A 26,641-nucleotide genomic window follows, 5' to 3' on the forward strand; every position below is an offset into this window, starting at 1 on the left:
AATTATTATGTTGTACAGTTGAAACTAATACTGGGTTGGCCAAAAAGTTTATTCAGGTTTTTCCCTAAGGTTCAGTTCAGTTCAGTTCAGTTGCTCAGTCATGTCCGACCCTTTGTGACCCCATGAATTGCAGCACGCCAGGCCTCCCTGTCCATCACCAACTCCCGGACTTCACTCAGACTCACGTCCATCGAGTCAGTGATGCTATCCAGCCATCTCATCCTCTGTCGTCCCCTTCTCCTCCTGCCCCCAGTCCCTCCCAGCATCAGAGTCTTTTCCAATGAGTCAACTCTTCGCATGAGGTGGCCAAAGTACTGGAGTTTCAGCTTCAGCATCATTCCCTCCAAAGAAATCCCATGGCTGATCTCCTTCAGAATGGACTGGTTGGATCTCCTTGCAGTCCAAGGGACTCTCAAGAGTCTTCTCCAACACTACTACTAGCCAACTCAACATAATGTGTATGCTAATTATAACTCAATTAAAAAACCGCAGTGAGAAACAGCTACATATCCACTAGAATGGCTAGAATCAAAAGTGAGAGAATAGCAGGTATGAGGATATGGAGAGACTGAAACCCTCATACACTGCTGGTGGAAAATAGAAAACGAGGCAGTCACTCTGGAAAACAGTCTGGCAGTTCCTCAAAGATTAAACCTAGAATTACCACATGACCCATTGATTTCACTCCCAGGCATGTATCAAAGTGAAATAAAAACACATGTCCACACAAAAACTTGTGCGTGGATGCATTGACTTGAAATGAACTGTCAGATATTTCTCCAGCAAACATGGGTTTACTTGGGATCGGCAGAGAATTACACTTCAGGACCTGAAGCCATGGTGAGTTGTGAGCCAGTCACCCCAGAGCAAGGGAAGGAGGATGCTTACAGAGGGAAATGGACGTTATGAGGGTGATAGTAAAAAAAAGTCTATGGTTTTTCATTGGCTGAGTCCTTGCAGGGAAAGAAGCCTCCTCCTTCCTCTTTGGCTCTGCTATCATTGCAGGATATGAGAGCGCCCCCTTGTGGTCTCCTGACTCTAATTGAGGTTTCTGTTTGTTTTTTTTTTTTACAAATGCTGATAGCAACAGTTTTCTTAATAGTCAAAAGAAGTAATAATCCAATGTCCTTTAACAGATGGATACAGAAATGTGCTATTGCCACACAACAGAATATTTTGTTGTTGTTGTTCAGTCGCTAAGTTGTGTCCAACTCTTTGCAAACCTATGGACTGCAGCACTCTAGGCTTTCCTGTCCTTCACTATCTCCCTGAGTTTGCTCAGACTCATGTTCATCGAGTCAGTGATGCCATCCAATCGCCTCATCCCCTGTCGTCCCCTTCTCCTGCCTTCATTCTTTCTCAGCATCAGGGTCTCTTCTAATGTCAGTTCTTCATGTCAGGAGACCAAAGTATTGGAGCTTCACGTTCAGCATTAGTCCTTCCAATGAATATTCAGGTATTAGTACTGAATGGTTTGATCTCCTTGCCGTCCATGGAACTCTCAAGAGTCCTCAGCACCACAGTTTGAAGGCATCAGTTCTTTGGTGCTCAGCTTTCTTTATGGTCCAACTCTCACATCTGTACATGGTTACTGGAAAAACCATAGCTTTGACTATACCTACCTTTGTCTGCAAAGTGATGTCTCTGCTTTTTAATATGCTGTCTAGATTTATCATAGCTTTCCTTCCAAGGAGAAAGCATCTTTTAATTTCATGGCATATTACTCTGCCCTTAAAAAAAATGAAGTATCGATACCTGGATATCCCTTGAAAAATTATGCTAAGTAAATGAAGTTAACCACAAAGTCCACATTTTATAGAATTCCATTCATATGAAGTCAGTGAATATAGAAACCTAGAGAGACAGAAAGCAGATTAATGATTGCCTAGGGCCTGGAGGAGGAAGATGGGAAGACACTGATGGCTAGAGGGTACAGGGGTTTCTTTTTGAAATGATATAAACGTTCTAAGATGGACCACAGTGATGACTGCATGTCTGTGAATATACTGAAAACCACTGCATTGTCCATTTAAAAGTGGCCTGTTGTATGTAGTATGTGTATTGCATCTCAACAAAGCCCTTCAAATAAATGGATAAATGCATTAAGAGTTTTGTACCATAAGGAAGGCTGAGTGCCTGAAAATTGATGCTTTCAAATTGTGGTGCTGGAGAAAACTCTTTGAGTCCCTCAGACTGCAAGGAGATCAAGCCAGTCAATCGTGAATATTCATTGGAAGGACTGTTGCTGAAGTTGAAGCTCCAATACTTTGGTCACATGATGTGAAGAACTGACTCGTTGGAAAAGACCCTGATGCTGGGAAAGATTGAAGGCAGGAGGAAAAGGGGAAGACAGAGGATGAGACGGTAGGATGGCATCACCGACTCAATGGACTCGAGTTTGAGCAAACTCCAGGAGATAGTGGAGGTCAGAGGAGCCTGGTGTGCTTCAGTCCATAGGGTCCTAAAGAGTAGGACAAGACTTAGTGACTGAACAATAACAACATCAATTGACTCTCTTAAGTATATTAGTCGTTTCTGGGTACATCCCATATTTACATAACCCTTTATTGTTTTTCTTTTATCAGAGAAAATAGGAAATTTGCTGTGGGATATTATAGCTGTTCACATCTCAAAGTGCTTTAAGAACACACTCAGGAACTAATGTGAAGTCAATCTCCTGCCAGAGTAAAGCGGATACCTAAGAATTTAATGAAGACGTCTCATAGTTTGTGATTGGTGGGAGGAGATCGTCCTATTCCAGGCTGTCCTCACGCAGGCAATCCGTGTGCTCTGGGCTTGCTCTTCAAGGGGTCCATTCCACTAAAAACAGCCTTGAGTTCTCTGCTTACACGTTTGTGTCCCATTCAGGTCTGGAGCTGGCTCGGCTTAAACGCAAGGATCCTTGGAGGGTCAGGGCAGAAGCCAGGTCTGTTTGGCCACTTGACCTCCACCTGCTGTTACCCATGGGGGCAGGGTGATGGTGGTAGGGAGGGAGCGTCCTTTCGAAGGGTCCTCTAGGGAGCGCATCAAGGGCAGGTGCGTGGGGGCACTCTCTGCCTGGCGTGGACATTGTTCCCCCGTGGATGCGCTGGGGATCGCGTCTCACTTGTGGTTCCCCGCCGCAGGTGGAGCTTTTGTTGCGCCTAGACCTGCACCGGGTTCGCGAGTGGAAGTGGGGAGGCTGGGAGGACCCCAGAAGTTGGGAAGTGTGCGGGGAGGGGAGATTGAGTGGCCCCCAGCCGTGGTTGGACACGGGCCCCTCTGCAGTCAGCTCTGGAGTCTGTGGACCCAGGTGGGCTGAGGGCGCCTCTGGGACCCTTTGGCTCGCTAGTGGGGGCGGGGCTGAAAGCAGGGACCCCGGGGGTCCTGTCCCTTCACTGTGCCCCGCGACTTTGGCTCTGGATCGTCTCTGGGCAGCCCTGACCCGGCAATCCCTTGTCTCCTCCAGATTGTACGGTGACCACAGGAAGGATCAGCCGGGGAGAGTTGTGACTCGGTTTCAGGGGTGGGCGCGTGGGAGCAGCTGAGGTCTGTGGGGTCCCCAGTGCCTTTTCCCTTCTCAGCGGCATTCCTTGTCTTTTGAATTATTCAAAAATTTAGGAGTAGGACCTCAAGTCCATGACCTGTCCCTCCTGCCTAACGCTTCCTAGGGCTGGCAATAAATCCGTAAACTTTCAGATCCCTCCTGCCTTCTCATAGCCAACTTGGCCTCTCTAATTCACAGCGTCATCAGCTATTCGTTCTCCGTGATCATTTCAAACAGACCCAATATTTTAATTGTCATTTCGCCACAGTCAATGTTTGGCTCACTTTAAAAAGATTTTTTTGTTTGTTTGTTTGTGGCTATTTTACATGAGAGCTAAGCAGAGAATAACCACCTGGAACTGTGTTGTGTAAAACCCTCTGAGATCTTTCCTGGTCACAGACATCCTTGGGAAAGACATTTGGGTGGAGGTTCTTCTTTGGAAACTCACCTGTCAGCACTGCCCCTCGCTGTTTGTCACCTTGAAAAATTTATTCACTTGAGTCTCATTTTTCTATTTGTAAAATATCATTATAAGAATAAAATATTTCAAATGAGCAAGAAAGGAGTGTTTCAGAAAAATGAAATAATGATTTCAGTGTTATTACATTCCATTTGCTAAGAATTCTTCCTTTTTAAAAATTTCCCTGGGAGTGGGCATAACTATTCTGAGGTCTTGTTAGGAACCAAACTTGGGTTCAATCACTCCTGCAGAGAAAGGTCAACCTACTGACACTGGGATGTGGAGAAGCAAAGTGTGGCATTTATTGCAGGGCATCAAGTAAGGAGTCCAGGCAGCTAGTGCTTCAAAGTCCTGAACCCCTGGAAGACTTTCAGGGAAAGATTTTTAAAGATAGGATGAGGGAGAGGGGGTTGTGGGGTGCATGATCAGCTGAAGGACATTCTTCTGATGTTTTTGGGAGTCAACATCATCAGCCTTCTGGTTCCAACCAGTCTGAAGTCTATTTGCTTGTGGGCTGCATACAGTTAACTTCTTCCACTTGGTGGGGGCTTCAGTATCTGCAAAACAGCTCAGAGGATATGGCTCAGAATATTATCTATAGTCCTTGAGGAGCAGGGTTTCCCAGATGGTGCTAGTGGTAAAGAACCCGACTAGCAATGCAGGAGATGCCTGAGACAAGGTTTCAATCCCTGAGTTGGGACGATGCCCTGGAAGACCTGGCCATCCACTCCAGTATCCTTGCCTGGAGAATCCCATGGACAGAGGAGCCTGGCGGACTGCAGTCCATGAAGTTGCAAGGAGTCAGACATGATTGAAGCAACTTAGCACGCACTTGAGGAGGAATGAAAGTCCTTGACTTTACTGGCTGAAGTATTATTATTTTGTCTTGCTCAATTGTTGACCTTTCTTTTTGCATTTTCTCATTCCTCTGATTAAATTTACTCTTTAGAACTTGGAGAAGGCCTAGGAGGCTAAGGTTTTTCTACAGACAAGAGGCAGGCGTGGCAGTGGGGTTGGGTGGGGAGCTTGCTATTCTGGGATGGCCCCTGCTACAGTCTGTCCTTTTCTTGTGGTTTGTTTCAAATGGACTATCAGGCTTAGACTTGTAACACTTAGATGAGTTCTAATGTGATTGTTTTTCAAGTGATTTCTTTCTGTGGAAATAACAACTGCCATATTCATTTTCTGAAAGGAATAGGTATTATATAGTTTGAGTTTTCTAGCTGAACTAAAAAAAAAAGTGCCTTACAATTTTCTTCCCTTTTTCACATATAAGCACTGGGTTTGAGTGATTCTACTGGGGCTTCCCTGGTGGCGCTAGTGGTAAAGAAACTGCCTGCTAATGCAGGAGACATAAGAGACATGGGTTTGATCCCTGGGTCAGGAAGATCCCCTGGTGGAGGGTACTGCAGCCCACTCCAGTATTCTTGCCTGGAAAAACCCCATGGACAGAGGAGTCTGGTGGGCTACAGTCTCTAGGGTTGAAAAGAGCCAGACATGACTGAAGCGATTTAGCATGCGTGCACTGGCTTCTTCAAACAATGGGTTTGTCACTTTTAAAATCTCATTGCTGGTCCAGAGCAACCTGATTGGGAGCAGAGCCGGAGGTCAGTGTCTTCAAGCTAAGCCCCTGCCTTGAGGCTGCAAAGGGGAAAACTTAAAGGCCAGATAGTTCTTCCTGAAAACCTCCCTTGTAGGTGTGTTCCTGCTCATACCCACCTGAGAAAGAGCTCTTGCTACTGAGAGAAGCTATAACCTTGGAAATCTGGGGATGCACTGGTGTTGGGGTGGCCTGGTGAGGCCCTTCTCAACGTTGTAACTATGGTTCCTTTGTGCCTGTTTCTAGATGTAGGTTGGAGGGATTTCCCTGGTGGTCCAGTGGTTAAAACTCCATATTCCCAATGCAGAGAGCCCAGATTCAATCCCTGGTGAGGGAACTAGATTCTGCATGCCACAGCTGAAGATCGCACACACCAGAACTAAAACCTGGCACAGTCAATACAAAAGAAAAGATGTGGTTTACAGTCTTACATTCACAGTGTAGGTGCACTCTGAGTAATTTCTGCCTATTGGGTGAAAAAAAATCTGTGAAGACACATGTTCTGTCTTCTGGCAGAAGGTATTGAATTTGAGAGTCCTTTGGGTCAGAACTCTTAGGTGAATCTGGGTGAAGGTTTCCTCATTGTGAGAATGGAAGCCCCAGAGAGTGAGCTTTACCCCATTATTCCCCAGGGAGAGGAGGGTGGGCAGAGCTCCCGGAGTTGTTTACTCCTGTGGCTGCTCTGGTGGACCTACCCCACTTCTCCAGGGACTGACCTGGGCCAGTAGTTCAATCTTAACCAGGAGTCTGGAGACCAAAGCTTGATAGTGTTTCACCTTTGTGCATGCTTAGCTGCTCAGTCATGTCTGACTCTTTGCGGCCCCGTGGATTGTATTTCTCCAGGCTCCTCTGTCCATGGGAGTTTCTAGGCAAGAAAACTGAACTGGATTGTCATTTCCTCTTCCAGGCAATCTTCCCAACTCACGGATTGAACACACATCTCCTGCATTGGCAGGCTGATTCCTTAGCACTGAGCCACTTGGGAAGCCTTCAGAATGTAGCTTTCCCTTCTGAGCTGTGGGCTGCTTATCCCAGCTGATTTGAATATTTGTGATTCTGTTGATTATTAAGGCCCTGTAGCTGATTTTCCTTAGCAGTTTGCAATTTTATTTCCTGTGGGAGTAACTTTTTTATTAAAAAACTAGAAAAAAAATTTTGGCTGAAGCATGTGGCATGAGGGCTCTTAGTTCCTTGACCGGGGATCAAATCTGTGCCCCTTGCAGTGGAAGCTCAGAGTCTTAACCACGGAAACACTAGTATGTGCATGCCAGGTTGCTTCCGTCATGTTCGACTCTTTGCGACCCTATGGACTGTAGCCATTTGTGACTCAATGGACATGAATTTGAGCAAACTCCGTGAGAAACCAGAGGACAGAGGAGCCTGGTGTGCTGCAGTCCATGGGGTTGCAGAGTTGGACATGACTTAATGATGGAGCATCACCATCAGACTCTTGGGTACCTCTGGTGCTGTAACCCCTACCTGTACTGCAACAAAGATCCTAACCTTGAGGTTTTAGGGGACAACACAATGGCACCCCTGTGGTCAGCAAAGGTATTATTAGTTCAAACCCAAACCAAGCTGTTGGTCCTTAAATCCTATAAAGCAACCAGCTATCATGGGGAGAGATCCCTAACATTAATGGCAGTGATGTGAGGCTCTCTGGAGGAAAAAAATGACAAACACCAGGGTAGAGGGGACACCTCTTCCTCTGAGGTATATCCAGTGATGCAAACACAGTCAGGGGGGAAGGGAGGGAGAAAGCAAAAGAAAAAAAAAAAACAACTGAAACAGTTTGATCAATTGGCAATCCAAAGTGAAAGTGAAGTTGCTCAGTCGTGTCCGACTCTTTGCGACCCCATGGACTGTAGCCTACCAGGCTTTTCTGTCCATGGGATTTTCCAGGCAAGAATACTGGAGTGGGTTACCATTTCCTTCTCCAGGAAATCTTCCCGACCCAGGGATCGAGCCTGGGTCTCCCACATTGGAGGCAGATGCTTTAACCTCTGAGCCACCAGGGAAGCCCATCCAACGTATACAACTAAAAGAATTTACACAAGAAAGGTAAACGGACACTGATTGGCTTTGGGCCTCTACAATGTATGAGATCTTTCATGCTTTCGAAAGGAATTGGGATGAAGGCTTTCCCACATTCTCTACATTTGTACGGTTTCTTGCCAGTGTGCACTCTCATGTGCCCTCTAAAGGTAGTGTGATAAATGAAGGCTTTCCCACATTCTGTACATTCATAAGGTTTTTCTCCAGTGTGAGTTTTTTCATGTGTTTGAAAGGATGTGTAACAACTGAAGGCTCTGCCACACTGTTTACATTCATAGGGTTTCTTGCCTGTGTGAGTTCTCTGATGAATTTGAAAAGAACTGGGAAAACTGAATGCTTTCCCACATTCCTTACACTTGTAAGGTCCGTCTCCAGTGTGCATTATCATGTGTGTTTGAATGCTGGAGGGAGAAATGAAGGCTTTCCCACATTCTTCACATTTATAGGATTTCTCTCCAGTATGCTTTCTCATGTGTCCTTGAAAGGTTGTGCGATAAATGAAGGTTTTCCCACATTCTGTACATTCATAGGGTTTCTCCCCAGTATAAGTTCTTTCATGTATTCGAAAGGAACTGGGCCAACTGCAAGTTTTACCACACTGTTTACATTCATATGGCTTCTCTCTAGCGTGAGTCCTTTCATGTGATCAAAATGATCTGGGACAAATGAAGGCCACATTCCTTACACTTGTAAGGTCCATCTCCAGTGGGCATTATTTTGAGTACATGTATGCTTGAAAGAGGAATGAAGGCCTTCCTACATTCTTTACATTCATAAGGTTTCTCCCCAGTGTGAATTCTTTCATGGATTTGCAGACCTAGAGGAGAACTGAAAGTTTTCTTGTGTTGTTTACATTCATATTGTTTCTCTGCTGTGTGGATCCTTTCATGTCTCTGAAAGGAACTAGGACAGCTGAGGGCTTTACCACACTGCTTACATTCATAGGGTTTTTCTCCAGTGTGGTTTCTTTCATGGATTTGCAAGCCTAGAGGAGACTTGAGGGATTTCCCACACTGTTTACATATGAAGAGCTTCTCTCCAGTGTGAGTTCTTTCATGGGCTTGAAATGAAGTGGAACAACTAAAGTCTTTCCCACAGTCCTTACATTTATAGGGTCCTTCTCCAGTGTGTGTTACCTTGTGTCTTCAAAAGGTTGTAAGCCATGTGAAGGCTTTTCTGCATTCCTTACATTCATAGAGTTTTTCTCCAGTGTGACTCCTTTCATGTCTGTGAACAGATTTGTGGTAACTGAAGGTTTTCCCACATTCCTTGCATTTATATGGTTTCTCTTGTATTCATGATACTCATATGGTTTGTGTACAGTGTGAGATCAGACGTGCCTATTAAGAAATGAATCAAGCATGAAGACTTTTTCACCCACATGACATTCACATGGTTTTACTCCAGAAGGAGTTTTCTGGTTCGTATTAAGATTTAAAATCTGGCTGACAGTTTCTCTGTGTTGACTACCTTCTTTGCTTTCACAGAGTTTTTCTACCACATGACTTCTGTAAAAAAATGAGAAATTATTGATTTCTTTAACAATTTCACATTTATTAGTAGGGTATTGCTAAGTCACTTCAGTTGTGTCCGACTCTGTGTGACCCCATAGACGGAAGCCCACCAGATTCCCCCATCCCTGGGATTCTCCAGGCAAGAGTACTGGAGTGGGTTGCCATTTCCTTCTCCAATACATGAAAGTGAAAAGTGAAAGGGAAGTCGCTCAGTCATGTCCAACTCTTAGCGATCCCATGGACTGCAGCCTACCAGGCTCCTCCATCCATGGAATTTTCCAGATAAGAGTACTGGAGTGGGGTGCCATTGCCTTCTCCAGTAGGGTATTAGAACTACATTTTTATGTTTTATAGCAAAAGTGAACGTTTTTTGCCCTTTCTAAACTGTTTGAAAGCTCTATTATGAAACCAGTGATATTAATACATGGAGTTTCTTAATATTGTTTCCCAAAGTGGATAAAGTTACAAACGATGGACACCCATGTCACATTTAAATAAATACTTTCCGTGGAAAAAGAATTAAGGATAAATAAATTTGAAGCTGGGATTATTTTGTTTTACTTGCATATTTTAAAAAGCTATGATAGGGGCTTCTCTGGTGGCTCAGGGGTAAAGAGCCCACTTGCCAATGCAGAAGATATGGGTTGGATCCCTGATCTGGGAAAATCCCATACTCCACAGAGCAACTAAGCCCATGTGTCACAACCACTGAGCCTGCATACTGCAAGTACTGAAGCTTGAATGCCCTAGAGCGTGTGCTCCACAAGAGAAACCCCTGCAATGAGAAACCCATGCACTGCAACTAGAAAGTAGCCCTTACTCTTCAAAATTAGAGAAAAAGCCTGTGCAGCAACAAAGACCTAGGACAGCCAGAAATAAATACATAAAGAAATAAAATTTAAAAAAGTTTATGATATACCAGGACTCTCACGTGGAACACTGTCTACTGTGTGTGTAACTCACCTTAGTTACCTCCCTTGGGTTTTGTACCAGTCTTCAATGTTATGACTGTCCCATTTTTTCCCTAAAATGCAGACCCAGAAAAATAATGCAAATTATTATGAATTATAGAACAATATTAGATTATAGGTCCAGAATGAGCTGTAACATGCTTAGTTTATTTACCAGTGTATAGGAGTCCTCCCTTATCCACAGTTTTGCTTTCTGTGGTTTCAGTTATTTATGGTCAATTGCAGTCTGAAAATATTAAATGGAAAATCACAGAAGTAAACAATTCATAGTTTTAAACTGTGCACCCTTCTGAGTAGCATGATGAAATCTTGCAGCACCCCCCTCTGTCATGTCCAGGATATGAATCATCCCCTTGTCCGCTGCATCCATGGTGTATATGCTTCCTGCCCATTTGTCACTTAGTTGCCATCTTAGTTGTCAGATCACTGTGGTGATACCCCTGTGGTTGTGTTCAAGTAATCCTCCTTTTTCTTTTTCTTTTTTTTTTAAACAAACTTTAGAAGACTCTGATATGATGCCTTAAAAAAATTTTTTTTAATATTTATTTATTTGGCTACACTGGGTTTTGGTTGCTGCATGTGAGATCGAGTTCTCTGAACAGAGATTGAACCTGGCCCCCCTGCAGTGGGAGCGTGGAGTCTTAGCCACTGGACCATCAGGATAAGTCCCTTCATTTTTCTTAATGATGGCCCCCAAATGCAAGAATAGTGATGCAAGAATTACGGTATGCCAAACAGAAACCGTAAAGTCCTTTTTAAATGAAAAGATGAAAATTCCAACTTAAGAAAAGCTATATACTGATGTTGCTAAGATCTATAGGAGAAATTAATCTTCTGTTATTAAATTGTGAAAGAAAAAGAAATCGATCTTATTCTGTTTTCTCATCTTGAACTGCAAAGTTATGCGCACTTAACACTGACATGTGTTAAGTGCCTGTGTATTATACTTGTTCTATTTTTAGTTATTGATATCAGTCTCTTAGCTATTGTTGGTTAGTTGCTAAGTCATGTCCAACTCTTTTGTGACCCTACGGAGCTTGCCAGGCTCCTCTGTCCATGGGATTTTCCAGGCAATAATACAGGAGTGGGCTGCCATTTCATTCTCCATATCAATCTCTTCCGTTCAGTTCAATTCAGTCACTCAGCCGTGTCCAACTCTTTGCAACCCCATGAATCGCAGCATGCCAGGCCTCCCTGTTCATCACCAATTCCCGGAGTTCACTCAGACTCACGTCCATTGAGTCAGTGATGCCATCCAGCCATCTCATCCTCTGTCATCCCCTTCTCCTCCTGCCCACAACCCCTCCCAGCATCAGTCTTTTCCAATGAGTCAACTCTTTGCATGAAGTGGCCAAAGTACTGGAGTTTCAGCTTTAGCATCATTCCCTCCAAAGAAATGCCAGGGCTGATCTCCTTCAGAATGGACTGGCTGGATCTCCTTGCAGTCCAAAGGACTTTCAATAGTCTTCTCCAACACCACAGTTCAAAAGCATCAATTCTTCAGCGCTCAGCCTTCTTCACAGTCCAACTCTCACATCCATACATGACCACTGGAAAAACCATAGCCTTGACTAGACGGACCTTTGTTGGCAAAGGTCTTTGTGCTTTGCAATATGCTATCTAGATTACTGTGCACCAAATTCTAAATTTATCATAGGTATGTATGGGAAAGGTTGAGGGCAGGAGGAGAAGGGGAAAACAGAGGATGAGATGGTTGGATGGCATCATCGACTCGATGGATATGGGTTTGGGTGGACTCCAGGGCTGGTGATGGACAGGGAGGCCTGGCGTGCTGCGGTTCATGGGGTTGCAAAGGGTCGGACACGACTGAGCAACTGAACTGAACTGAACTGATGTATGTATAGGATTCAGTACTATTTCTGGTTTCAGGCATCCACTGGTGGTCTTGGAATGTATTCCATGCAGATAAGGGGGGCTACTGTGTTCCTTTTCCACATTCCACATCTTGGAACAATGTTGATTGGCAAGGAATACTTGTTTTCGAAGAAGTGAAGAAATGTTGTTATTCTTACTTATTGAGACCAGGCTCCCCAAAATTATTTGCATCACATCTCTGTAAAGTTTCTTCTGCAAAGGATTCAGTAAAGCCCACTCCTCTGGAGTGAAGTTCACAGCCACATCCTCAAAAGTCACTGTCCTAAAACAACACAAATACGTTTCCAGTAAGATGTGTGAGTCTGACAGAACTCTGGGGTTTAGGCTCAATTTATTGGAAGATTATATATGATTCTATCACCTTCAAACATTTATTTTATGTCTTGGTCATCAGAACTTACTTTCTGTCCATACTTACTTCATCATGAATTTAACAGCATAATGAACGTGCAAACTATTTATGCATTTTTACTGTGACCACTTGAAATGTTACTGCTCTCTAATGTCAAGGTCTAGAGCACCTTGGAGAAATGAGAAAAATGTTACACAAATGAATCAAATATCATTTTAAACATGTCAATCTCTTTTGAAAAAAAACCTCATCTCCTTTGTTATCACACACCATTTAACTCAACCCTCCATGGTGTATGCGGGCTTCCCAGGTGGCCTGGTGGTAAGGAATCCAACTGCCAATGAAGGAGACACAGGAGACATAGGTTCGTTGCATGGGGTGGGAAGATTCCCTGGAGGAGGAAGTGGCAACCCACGCCAGTATTTTTTTTTTTTAATTGGGAGCTAATTACTTTATAATATTGTGGTGGTTTTTGCCATACATTCACATGAATCAGCCATGGGTGTACATGTGTTCCCAATCCTGAACCTCCCTCCCACCTCCCTTCCCATCCCATCCCATCCCTCAGGGTCATCCCAGTGCACCAGCCCTGAGCACCTTGTCTCATGCATCGAACTCGGACTGGTGATTTATTTCACATGTGATAATATACATGTTTCAATGCTATTCTTTCAAATCATCCCACCCTCACCTTCTTCCACAGAGTCCAGATGTCTGTTCTTTACATCTGTGTCTCTTCTGCTGTCTTGCATATAGGGTCATTATTACCATCTTTCTAAATTCCATATATATGCATTAATATGCTGTATTGCTGTTTTTCTTTCTGACTTACTTCACTCTGTATAAAAGGCTCCAGTTTCATCCACCTCATTAGAACTGATTCAAATGCATTCTTTTTCGTAGTTGAGTAGTATTCCATTGTGTATATGTACCACAGTTTTCCTATCCATTCCTCTGCTGATGGACATCTAGGTTGCTTCCATGTCCTGGCTATTGTAAACAATGCTGCAATGAACATTAGGGTACATGTATCTCTTTCAATTCTGGTTTCCTCGGTGTGTTTGCCCAGCAGTGGGATTGCTGGGTCATATGGTGGTTTTATTTCCAGTTTTTTAAGGAGTCTCCACACTGTTCTCCATAGTGGCTGTACTGGTTTGCATTCCCACCAACAGTGTAAGAGGATTCCCTTTTCTTTGCACCCGCTCCAGCATTTATTGTTCGTAGACTTTTTGATAGTAGCCATTCTGACCAGTGTGAGATGGTACCTCATTATGGTTTTGATTTGCATTTCTCTGATAATGAGTGATGTTGAATATCTTTTCATGTGTTTGTTAGCCATCTGTATGTCTTCTTTGGAGAAATGTCTGTTTAGTTCTTTGGCCCATTTTTTGATTGGGTTGCTTATTTTTCTGGAATTGAGGTGCAGGAGTTGCTTGTATATTTTTGAGATTAATTCTTTGTCAGTTGCTTCATTTGCTATTATTTTCTCCCACTCTGATGGCTGTCTTTTCACCGTGCTTATAGTTTCTTTCATTGTGCAAAAGCTTTCAAGTTTAATTAGGTCCCATTTGTTTATTTTTGCTTTTTTCCCATTACTCTGGGAAGTGGGTCATTGACGATCCTGCTATGATTTACGTCAGAGAGTGGTTTGCCTATGTTTTTCTCTAGGAGTTTTACAGTTTCTGGTCTTACATTTAGATCTTTAATCCATTTTGCCACCCCAGTATTCTTACTTGAGAAATCCCACGGACAGAGGTGACTGATGGGTTACAGTCCATGAGGTCGCAAAGAGTTGGACATGATTAAGTGCACATGCAAAGCAAAAAGCCATGATGTACGAGGTCAAATCTGCAGTAGTTTTTATGAATAAAACACAGTGAAGAAATGGGAGCTTTTCCTTCTCTTCCCATCACCAAACGAGAGCCCAGGAGGCCTGTGGAAATACAACTTGTAATGAGGACCATTTAGCCATGAAAGGTTGTTGTTGAACCACTCAAAGACACTGTGATCCTTTGGCCTCTGGAGGAGAAGAATTCAATCCAGGGCCAGAGACGAGGCTTGATTGCTCAGAGCTTTTGTGTAATAAAGTTTTATTATTAAAGTATAAAGAAGATAGAGAAAGCTTCTGACATAGACATCAGAAGAGGGTAGAAAGAGTACCCGCTTGCTAGTGTTAGGAACGGAGTTATATACTCTCCAATGAATCAAAAGACTCTCTGGAGGTTGTAAAGACCTCACCAGACCTACTCCCATAATTTACATTTTAAGATAACAGGATTAGCCAGAAGGTTTAATACAGAGGCTGTCCTCAGGCAGGATACATTATTATTAATTGTATAATCCTTGTAAAGACCAGACCTACTCCCATAATTTATATTTTAAGATAACAGGATTAGCCAGAAGGTTTAATACAGAGACTGTCCTCAGGCAGGATACATTGTTGTTCTATAATCCTAAGGAATGTAGAGGAAAAAAAGTTTGTCCTTTCTTCCTCCTTGAGAATTCCAGACCCCTCTCTCCCTGGGGACCCCTAGACTTCTTATCAACCTGCCTAGGAAATGACTCTCTCAGCCATATTGGCCTGAATTAGCCAGGTGTACCTGGGCAGATTGAAATATTCTCGTACTTTCAGTTTGTGTAACATTTATTGCAGTTTCTCCATTCTCTCTCTCTCTCATTTGTGGAGCTAAGAAGTTATTTAGAACTTAGGGTTCAGAAAACTTGCCATGATAGTCCATGCTAAAAAGACATTAACAACTTAGACCTCCACAAATTCTATAGACAATGAGCCTCAGGACTGCTTCTCACCAGTTTTTAGCACACAGAATGAAATGATAAAGTACTGAAAGATCTCTTTTCAGTCAAAGCCCTTGCTAACCTTGAGGAACATGTTAAGAGCTCCATATATGTTAAGAGCTCCATATTGCACAGGAGTTCACTCAAGACACAGAGGTCTGCTGGTGAATCTGTCCATGATTATATAATAATACAAAGGATTCACAGGGCTTTCCTTCAAAGAATGCAAAAGAAAAAAGAAAACCCCAAGTTCACAGATAGGGAGAACAGATTGGTAGTTGCCAGAGGGGGTAAGTGAAGAGAGGGTTGTCAAGGGGTGGGCTAAACAGGTGAAGGCAGATCAAAAGTTATAAACTTTCAGTTATAAAATAAGTCAGGGGATATAATATGTAGCACTGTGACTATAGTTAACATACTTTATTGCATATTGGAAAGTTGCTAAAAGAGGAAATTTAAAATTTTTCATCATAAGAAAAACTGTAACCATGTGTGATAATACTAGTCTAGTTAATTAACTAGACTTATTGTAATACTTCACAATCTATACAAATATCAAATCATGTTGTACATTTAAAAATAATGTTATATGTCAGTTATATCACAATAACACTAAAATAAAATGACACCCCCCCAAACTAGGGAAGACATAAAAATTGCAGGAATATAGACTATCAACAAAATCAAAAGCTGGTGATTTGAAATAATCAGTAAAATTGATAAAGGTCTAGGCAGGCTAAATGAGAAAAGAGGGAAGACCGATATTATTAAAATCAGGAATGAAAGGAACGTAAGACAAGAGCATTTGATAAAACCTAACATCCACTTCCAAATTGCCAACATCCACTGGATCATGGAAAAAGCAAGAGAGTTCCAGAAAAACATCTATTTCTGCTTTATTGACTATGCCAAAGCCTTTGACTGTGTGGATCACAATAAACTGTGGAAAATTCTGAAAGAGATGGGAATACCAGACAACCTGACCTGCCTCCTGAGAAATCTGTATGCAGGTCAGGAAGTAACAGTTAGAACTGGACATGGAACAACAGACTGGTTCCAAATAGGAAAAGGAGTACATCAAGGCTGTATATTGTCACCCTGCTTATTTAACTTCTGTGCAGAGTACATCATGAGAAACGCTGGACTGGAAGAAACACAAGCTGGAATCAAGATTGCCGGGAGAAATATCAATAACCTCAGATATGCAGATGACATCACCCTTATGGCAGAACGTGAAGAGGAATTAAAAAGCCTCTTGGTGAAAGTAAAAGAGGAGAGTGAAAAAGTTGGCTTAAAGCTCAATATTCAGAAAACGAAGATCATGGCATTCGGTCCCATCACTTCATGGGAAATAGATGGGGAAACAGTGGAAACAGTGTCAGACTTTATTTTTTTTGGCTCCAAAATCACTGCAGATGGTGACTGCAGCTATGAGATTAAAAGACGCTTACTCCTTGGAAGAAAAGTTAAGACCAACCTAGATAGTATATTCAAAAGCAGAGGCATTACTTTGCCAACAAAGATCTGTCTAGTCAAGGCTATGGTTTTTCCTGTGGTCATGTATGGAGGTGAGAGTTGGACTGTGAAGAAGGCTGAGCGCCGAAGAATTGATGCTTTTGAACTGTAGTGTTGGAGAGGACTCTTGAGAGTCCCTTGGACTGCAAGGAGATCCAATCAGTCCATTCTGAAGGAGATCAGCCCTGGGATTTCTTTGGAGGGAATGATGCTAAAGCTGAAACTCCAGTACTTTGGCCACGTCATGCAAAGAGTTGACTCATTGGAAAAGACTCTGATGCTAGGAGGGATTGGGGGCAGGAGGAGAAGGGGATGACAGAGGATGAGATGGCTGAATGGCATCACTGACACGATGGACATGAGTCTGAGTGAACTCCAGGAATTGGTGATGGACAGGGAGGTCTGGCGTGCTGCGATTCATGGGGTCGCAAAGAGTCGGACACAACTGAGCGACTGAACTGAACTGAACTGAACATTCACTTACGATAATGCACTAGGAATAGAGGGGAGTTCTGCCTCTTAAGATAGAACGTTTGCATGAAACCTGTAGGCAACATCACACTTACTGGTGAGAAACAAGAAGCTTTTTTTGTTGTTGTTAAGATACTAAGACACTAGGTAAGGTGTCCTCTCACCACTCTTGTTCCACACTATACTCGAAGGCCCAGCTCATGCAATAAGACAAGAAAAGGAAATAAAATATATACAGATTTGGAAGGAAGAAATGAAACTGGCTCTGCTGTGTATGACAGGATTTTCCATGTAAAATATCTGAAAGGATCCATAACACCAGAAATCACTCCAACAATTAATAAGAGAGTATGGAAAGACTGAGGATACAGAAGTCAACTGTTTTCTTATAGATCTGGAGAAATATAGCTATCTGACCTTTGGTAGGAGAAGGCAATGGCACCCCACTCCAGTACTCTTGCCTGGAAAATCCCAGGGATGGGGGAGCCTGATGGGCTGCTGTCTATGGGGTTGCAGAGTTGGACACGACTGAAGCAACTTAGCAGCAGCATGCATAGACAGTAAGAAATGAGTGAAAGTGAAAGTGAAGTTGCTCAGTTGTGTCTAACTCTTTGCGAACCCATGGGTTGTAGCCTACCAGGCTCCTCTGTCCATGGGATTCTCCAGGCAAGAATGCTCAAGTAGGTTGCCATTTCCTTCTCCAAGAAATTAGTAGATTTGTGCAATTGTCAGATAATAGTTAAAATTTAAAACTGCAATGAAGACATTGTATTGTCCTCTGGTGAATGGCTACAACACCACATGTGACTGTTTCTTGCCCTAAACCCCAAAGAAAACATGTACCTCTAAGCCCAACTATGACTCTTCTGGAATGTTAGATGCAGAGAGTAAAGGTAAATGATCCCTTACAGTGTCAATGGTCAAAACCCCAATTATAGTGAAGTTTGAAAGATAACCTGATTCCTTCAATCAATAATTCACACAATAAATTAGCCACTATAGCTTAAGATTCCAGATCCTTCCTCCTTGTTATCTAGTCATGAGATCTAGATGCAATTATCTAGCTGAAATACAAACCTGGGTTAGGGACTTACTTCCCAGTGACTAAGACTCTGATGTTCACAATGCAAGGGGCCTGGGTGGGATCCCTAGTCAGGGAACCAGATCACACGTGTCACAACTTGCCGGGGGCCAGCGTGAGGAACTCCGCCCATGGCAAAGGTCATGAGGAAGGAGGCTTGGCATACGCAAAGGCTTGATCAAGCCTCAGGAAACCCCCTGTTCCCAAGCATCTAACCCCAAAACCAGAGTCTGTTTTATGCTCTCCTCCATAACCGTTTTTTTTGGAGAAGGAGTAAACGTGCAGCTCCAGCTCCAAGGCAATAAAAATTCCTGGGCATGACAAGAGTGTTTCAGCTCACGGACTCCTCTGAAGGTTATCTAGCCAGCCTGTATAGGTTCGTCAGGCCACACGTGATTGTTTACAGCCTCCCAACCTGAGAGGCACGAGATGTTTTAGACTTACTAAAGGCAAATTCTTTGGGGGAGTTAGAAATTATTAGTATAGTGGGTTGGTTAGGAATTATATTGGTGAACGGTTTTTCATTTGTTGTGTCAATAATTGCTGCTAATTCCCTGCTCTGGGTGGGACAAGGATGTCTCAGGTCAAACCTCTCTGCTGACAGACTAGCTTGTGTGACAGGATTATCCATACTCCTGCCACATGATTGTTTACTACCTCTTAACCATAAACAGCACAGAGAGCTTTGGAGTATTTTGAGAGTCTTATTTAGCATAGGGCTTTTTCTTCTTGTTGAGTCAATGATTGCCGCCAGGCCTCCATATCCTTAGGCACCTGGGAATATATTAATCAATGTATTTGGAATATAGAAAAGGAAATATAGTAGTTTTTAAGGTTAGCAATACTAGACTTTTTGAGTTAATGAATTTTCTCTTTTGTAATAGAGCACTGTACTTTGTTATAAATCACTGTGTCCTTGTTATGTAAAAATGTAACTTTATCACTATCTTAAGACTAAACAGATCTTAAGGGGAGCATTGGTGAAAGGATTTTCATTTGTTGGGCTGATGTTTGCTGCTAAATCTCCATGTTCCCTACCCTTATAATGAATATAACTAGCATATAGGAAGAAATAAGTATTAACCTTTAAGCATATAGGAGAAATAAGTATTAACCTTTAAGATTAATCATGTTAACCTTGGGTTAAATAAATTCCTTTCTTGATTGTAACTCACTACACCCTCACCCTATAGGAATGTAACTTTATTTAGAGGGTGGTGCCTGGTTTAAGAAAAAACACCCTTGGAAAAAATAAGTTTTTGGTTATCAGAAAGAAAGGATCATAAAATCCCTAAGGCCTTTTTATGTGAAGCACCTGATTTTGATAAAGGTCAGGACTGCTGACCCCCCCGTGACTCTGTATTCATCCCTATGTGTAACAAAAGGTATATAAGCAAACCTAAAAATAAATAAAACTGATCAGTTTCTGGAAAGACTGATTCCCCCATGTCGCTTCTTTCTTGCTCCTGTTTCTCTGGCTGAATTCCCATCTGGATTCAGCCTCCTTTTCTCCACTACACTATCTCCTACTACACTATCTGTTTCTAATCTTTCTCTATATCTGTAATTAAATATATATTTTTCCAAAGACACCGACGCCGTCCCCACCTTCGAATTCCCTGGATCCACCGGGGCTGGACCCCGGCAACAACTGAAGATCCCACATGATACAACTAAGACCTGGAGCAGCCAAATAAATGAAATAAATATTTAAAAAACCTGTGCCAACCTTAACTTTTCATATGTATCTGGAAATTCATTATAGGAATTGTCTTATAGGTTTGAGATGGAGAAGTCCCCTAAATGATCATCTCCAAGCTGAAGAAGCAGAAAAGCTGGTGGTATAATTGAGTCCAAGTGTGAAAGCCTGGGAACCAGGAGCTCTGATGTCCAAGGGCAGGAAAAGATGGGCACTGCAGCTCAAGAAGAGGGGGTGGAATCACCCTTCCTTCATCTTTTTGTTCCATTTCTTTTGGTCCTCAGGAGATTGAATAACACCCACACTGATGAGGTTGGGTGTCTTTTACTCAGTCTATGAATCAAATGCTAATCTCTTTCAGAAATACTCCCAAGAACACACCTAGGAACAAAGCTTCACCAGCTATCTTGGTATCTGTAAGCCCAATCAAGTGGACATACCAAAAGTGACCACCAAACATAGCTCTATCCAGCCAACACAAACAGAAAGTGACAATATGACCTATGTAATTTTAAATTTTGTAGAAAGCATACTAAAGAAAGTAAATTGAAAGAGAACACTGCTTTAGATAATATTTGTCCTTAAAGAAAAAAAAAAAAGAAATATTTCAAAATGTCGTCCACATCAGAAAACATATCCTTTTCTTCATTCTGAGCCTTGAAAACTGGTGTCTTATGATTACAACCCTTGTTAAGTCAACAGTTAAATTTGAAATTTGATCCATTATTCTTGACCTACATTGAGATTTCACAAGACTGACAGTTCTAAGAGAAGACTCACACCAAATATTAACTTATCCTTTCTTACAGCATGTCTATTCTACAGTTTGACCCATTTCCCAGTGTTTTTTCAGTATTTTGTTTCATCAAACAGAATTATTATATTTACAGTATTCAGTTTGATGTACTTTACTAAGATATGTAATGCAAATCTTTTCCTCTGCTCAAGTTTTCAGATGAATTTTGATGACTACAGATGCCTAAAATATTTTAATCTGATCTAAGTTACAAATTTCCCTTATCCACTTGAGATTTATTGTACTAAATGGAATGCATTTTCCCCTCATGGAGCAACTGTTTTCTTTCAAAGCTTAAAGTTGCATATTGTTTATAACGTTCTGAAATGAAGAACTTAAGTAGCTAAGAATACATTGATCCCAGCACAGACCAGATTACTAAACAGCAAGACAGTTCAAGAGCAAATATCCCAATAGTGTCCAAGGGGAATAATCTTGGAAAATTCAGAACACAGTTAGAACAGAAGTGAGATGTGATGAAAAGGAGAGTGGAAAGTGGGGAGAAATTGATATCAGAGGTGAAAATACGTAAGCATGGTTTCAAAAGACATCACCCAATGGTTGCAATAACTCAACATCCTGAGTCAAATATTATATACACAGGATACAATAATGAGCTAAAACATGGTCTAACAGCCAAAGTTAATGTAATGCACTTTTAGAGAATACAGAGACCAAACAAGCAAGAAAAAGGCTAATTGGTGATGTCTAAGGAAAAATAAAATGAGATGGATAACAAGAAAGTACTATTTTTATACTTTTTTTGGGAGGGGGGGATAGGGCCAAGAGGCATGGAGGATCTTGGTTTCCCACCCAGGGCTCAAAGGCGTGCCCCCTGAACTGGGAGTTCAGAGTCTTAACCAATGGATCACCAGGGAAGTCCCTTGAGCACCATTTTTAATAAGCTAAGAAGAATCAAATCCAACTAGAGTTTTATACCCAGAATCAACATTGCCCCAAGTAAAGATGTCTGCCAAAACTTAAGTGAAACACTTCATTGTGAACCACATAGAATCTGACAAAATACTAGAATGAGTTGTCAAGTCCAAAGTAAAATAATTCCATATTAAAAAACCAGGAATGCAAAAAGCATGACTAGGAAAAGAAAGGATAATTTCAAAGTAATTATGACTAAATTTTCTGTAACTACACACTGATGTGTGTATGATCGTGACTGACAAGTTTCCAGACAAAAAGTGGATTAATAAAAGTGTTAAACCCTAGTCTAGGGAGGTAAAGGGAGTAGAGAGACTAATTGCCTCAAAGGATCAGAAAAGGGTAAGGTGATTGAAATCAGCAAACATTAACCAGGAATTAGTTGAAGGGTAAACGTACAAAATACTAGCCTTTTAAAAGAATGGCTGTGTGATACAGACATTACAGACTTGTCAACAAGCATTTTGGAGCAGAATACCTTGGTTTGATCCCTGGATTGGGAAGATCCCCTCGAGAAGGACACGGCAGTTCACTCTAGTATTCTTGTCTGGAAAGTCCCATGAACAGAGGAGTTTGGCGGGCTATATAGTCCAGGGGCTCACAGGGTCACAGACAGGACTTACCGAATAAACAACCTCAACAATTATTGATAAACATTCAAAAGGTCTCTATTTTTCCTTTTTGCTTTTGTAACATCAATTTCTAGAAATCTTTGTATATAGATAGAAACTTCTGTTCCTATTTTTGTTGACTGTATCCATAGTGGGAGAAAAACGAAAGATTAACTTCTTGATAGGAACTGCAAATACCACTTCATACATAGATGTATTACATTTTTTAAACATTTTTTTTCTTTTTTGGCTGTGCTGGGTATTCCCTGCTCTGCGTGGGCTTTCTCTAATTGCAGTGAATTGGGGCTTCTATTGTTGCCGACCACAGGCTCTAGAGTGCTCAGTAGTTGAGCTGGCACACTGGCTTAGTTGCTTCACAGCATGCGGAATCTTTCCGGACTGGGGATCCGAACCTGTGTCCCTTGCTTTAGCAGGCAGATTCTCATCCATGGTGCCAACAACGAAGTCCCATTTTTTTCATCTAGGATAGTTTCTGACAGTGTTAACAGCCTCCCATTTTTACATTTGTGTATACTGAAGAACCTCTTAAATCCCTTTGATCTGAGATAGGGTGTATCTTTGAAAAATCCACTGATTGGGTTACCCACTCCCTCCATAAAAGGGGAATCCGAGGCAGAAGTCACTGCTTTCTCTGGCAAGCTACAGGTGGTCTACATCTCAGGATCGAGTCACAGGTCAGCATCAGGATCGGGTCAGGGGGAACCAGCATTAGCCTCTTTCACAGATCAGCCTGTTCTGGTAAGCGGGACATCCATATTAATGGGAACAGTGTCCACATGCATTCTTTTCTAGGTGAAATTTCCTAGAGTTAGCTCTTACAAGAAAAAGTTATGTTATTGAAAGGTATATCCTAAGTGTTAATGTTACAAAATATTCAAGGTTTTGTATAGTTTTGCATTTGAAACTTTCTTGGAATAACAGGAGAGATTAAAAATCGACATCACCAAGAAATGGGAACAATACTTGGCTCTGCTTTGTTTAAATTGTCCTCTGTGGAAAATTCTTTACCCACGCTGTGGTTGAGTCTTTTTCTTTCTTTTGTTCTCTCTTTTTTTTTGCAATGAAGTTTTCTGCTCAAATATGTCCTCAGTTAGGCGTTCCCCTGGAGAAGGAAATGGCAACCCACTCCAGTATTCTTGCCTGGAGAATTCCATGGACAGAGGAGCCTGGCAGGCTATGGCTCATCTACAGGGTTGAAAAGAGCCGAACACAACTTAGTGACTAAACCACCACACCACCAATCTTTTCATCATCAGTAATTTAAATTTCTTCCTCCCTTTATCCTTTCTGGCTTCACTTTCCCCATGTGTGTGTATGTTAGTCACTCAGTTGTGTTTAACTCTTTGTGACCCCATGGACTATAGTCCTCCAGGCTCCTCTGAATACTGGAGTGGGTAACCATTCCCTTCTCAAGGGTATCTTCCCACCCAGGGATGGAACATGGGTCTTCCGCCCTGCAGGCATATTCTTTACCATTGAGGGCACCAGGCAAGCCCCTGTAAGGGCAAAGCAAAAGGTAGATAGCTCGGCATAAAGCCTTAAAGTCCACGTTAGTAATCTATTCACTGAATATACCATTTGTGAGAAAAACAGTGTAAAATTAATAGATAATAATGCAGATAGAATTTAAAATGGAAAGAAATCAACATAGAGAAGGTAATATGCATCAGGAAAGGTCACTCTGTTAAATAATGTTTTGCAGAAAAATTGAAAGTGGCTCAAGACTGATTCAAGGGTGGCAGAGGCTCCAGAGGCAGTAATAGCATCCCCGAAGCCAGGACGTGGAGGCTCTCCTGGAGGCTCTGTTTCCGGAGCAGTGGAAGCCAGGAGCTGGGACTGGTCAGGTTCCTGTTAGTCTCTGAGATCTCCTTCATCCTCCTCAGCTTCAGAAAAATGGCTCAAGCGCCCAAGCGCGTGATGAAAAAAACGTCAACATCTGATCCTTTGGAGAGGAATAAGAGAGATAATGAAGAATTCTGCAAACTCTTTGTTGGTGGCTTGAGCTCTGAAACCACAGAAGAAACTCTATGGAACTACTACCAGCAGTGGGGATATCTTACAGACTGTGTGGTCATAAGAGATCCTGCCAGCCAGACGTCAAGAAGATTTGGTTTTGTCACGTTTTCCTCTGTGGCTGAGGTGGATGCTGCCATGGCGGCCAGACCTCATTCCATCGATGGGAAAAGGGTCGCCCCCAAACGCGCTGTCCCAAGAGAGGACTATGGAAAACCAGGGGCTCTTGTCACTGTGAAGAAGCTGTTTGTTTGTAGAATTGGAGAAGACACGGAGAAGCATCATCTTAGAGATTACTTTGGGAAATATGGAAACATCAATGCCATTGAGATCATTAGTGATAGGGAGTCTGGAAGGAAAAGGGGCTTTGGGTTTGTGACTTTTGATGACCACGATCCTGTGGATAAGCTTGTATTGCAGAAATACCATACCATCAATGGTTATCATGCAGAAGTAAGAAAGGCCTTGTCTAGACAAGAAATGCAGAAACTCCAGCATTCTAGAATAGGAAAGGGAGGAGGTAAGGTTGACTTCCTATACTTGCATAGTGGTGGTGGAAATTTTGGAGCTGGACAAGGAAGGGACTTTAGAGGAGGATCTGATGGAGGTGGGAGCAGTGGTAAATCTGGGGATGATGACCACGGGTATGGAGGGGGACCAGGAGGTGGTAGTTTGAGGGTTAGTCCTGGTTATGGAGGAGGACCTGGACATAGCCACCAGGATAGGGGCTGCAGAGTGAGAGGAAGGAACGATGGAAGTCAGAATTGCTATAATTTGGGAAATTATAAGCAGAAACCTTCAAAGTACGAGTTACTGAAGAGTGGGAAACTGAATGGTAGGAGGAATATGGAAGGATCATATGGTGGAGGAAACTATTGTCCAGGAGGCCATGGAGAAAGTGGGGATTATGGAGAGATGGCGATATTGAGCTTGTTATTTGACAGGGGCTTGATTGTATAAATCAGGGAGAATGAGAGCCTGGAGGTAACAGAACAGCTTCAGGCTATGGAAATAACAACGTCAAGGAAACTCTCATTTCAGTCATGCATAAATATTTGGTGATGTGGCCCAAGGCATGAGAGCAGTGCAGAAAGCCATTTTGTGAATGGACTTAATTATGTAAAAACATTACCGTCTTTGGAGGAAAAAATCATAAAAAATGCTTTTGAGATACATTCTTTTTTGAAATGTCTTTCCAGTGGCCACTGTTCAAGAGTGTAGAAGCATCTCTTTGATAATGTTAAATTTCAATGTTTTTGGTGAGATGTGAAAATCCTTTTAAAAGATTTTCCCCAACATTTAGAAAAACTACTAGCTAGAATCATCATGTAATAAGACCTAACATCATTCTTCTAAAAAAATTTAGTTCATGTGTAAAGAAGCTATTGTACATTGAAGATTTAATAAAATAATTTAAAAGGTGAAATGGTAGTAGTTTGTACCTACCTATGCGTAAAATATAAAATCACTCTTTTTAAATTTACTCATCTTTTGATATTTAGGTCATTTTCCCATGTCTTGACTATTGGAAATGATCCTGCAATGATCATGTGAGGGTAGATGATTATTTAGGATACTGGCTTCATTTTCCTTCCTGATACGTACCCAGAAGTGGAATTGCTGGTTCCTACAGTGGTTCTAATTTTAATTTTTTGATGAACCTCCGTACTTTTTTTTTTCTTTAATGGCTGCACCAATTGACGTTCTCACCAAGAGTGCAGAAAAGTTTCCCTTTGGTGTGTCTGACACAACCACCATGAGCTCTGTGCAGGGACATAAATAGCAGGGCAGAGCCCTCAGTGTCAATATGGGCTTGTCTCCCCCCACATCTCCCTCTCTGCTCTCAAGCTCTGAAGTTGAGAGTCACAGACTATGGTGCAATCACAGAGGGAAGGGGAAAAGCATGTTTATGGTCATTGCTTCTCACCGGGACTGAGGGAGGCAGGTGCAGAGCCCCAGGACAGGAGGCTCCCCAGAGCTCCTCCATGGGACTGACATGAAGCAGTAAAAAGAAGGGGAAGGCAGGCTGCTCGCATCATGGGGACACTGAGGGTGAGGTCTCAGCACTGTGACTCCCTTATAGACACCTGCTGTCTGGTTCTAAGTGCACCCTTGTCTGGCACACCAGACTGGCACACGCCATGCAAGTTTTCCATAGGCTGAGAGACAGAGGGGTCATGGGCATAGGCTGGGCTGACGTGAGGGGCATTTTCCTTTTTGAGAGCAGAGCAGGGATCAGATGCCAATCCCTATTCTCATGAGCTGAGCCTAGATACAGGACTTGGTCTCTAAGTTGGGCATCTCCTGCTATGTCGTTCTCTTCGATTTATC

At 42.3% G+C, this 26,641-nt stretch overlaps 2 pseudogenes; one reads left to right on the forward strand and one right to left on the reverse strand.

Moving 5' to 3' along the window:
* Positions 1–7,676: 7,676 nt before the first annotated feature.
* LOC138086171 (zinc finger protein 709-like) lies at positions 7,677–8,805 on the reverse strand (annotated as a pseudogene).
* Positions 8,806–24,214: 15,409 nt separating this feature from the next.
* On the forward strand, positions 24,215–25,270 carry LOC138086172 (heterogeneous nuclear ribonucleoproteins A2/B1 pseudogene; annotated as a pseudogene).
* Positions 25,271–26,641: the final 1,371 nt, after the last annotated feature.

This window comes from Capricornis sumatraensis, chromosome 9 (genome assembly GCF_032405125.1).
Source record: "Capricornis sumatraensis isolate serow.1 chromosome 9, serow.2, whole genome shotgun sequence".
Lineage (NCBI taxonomy): Eukaryota > Metazoa > Chordata > Mammalia > Artiodactyla > Bovidae > Capricornis > Capricornis sumatraensis.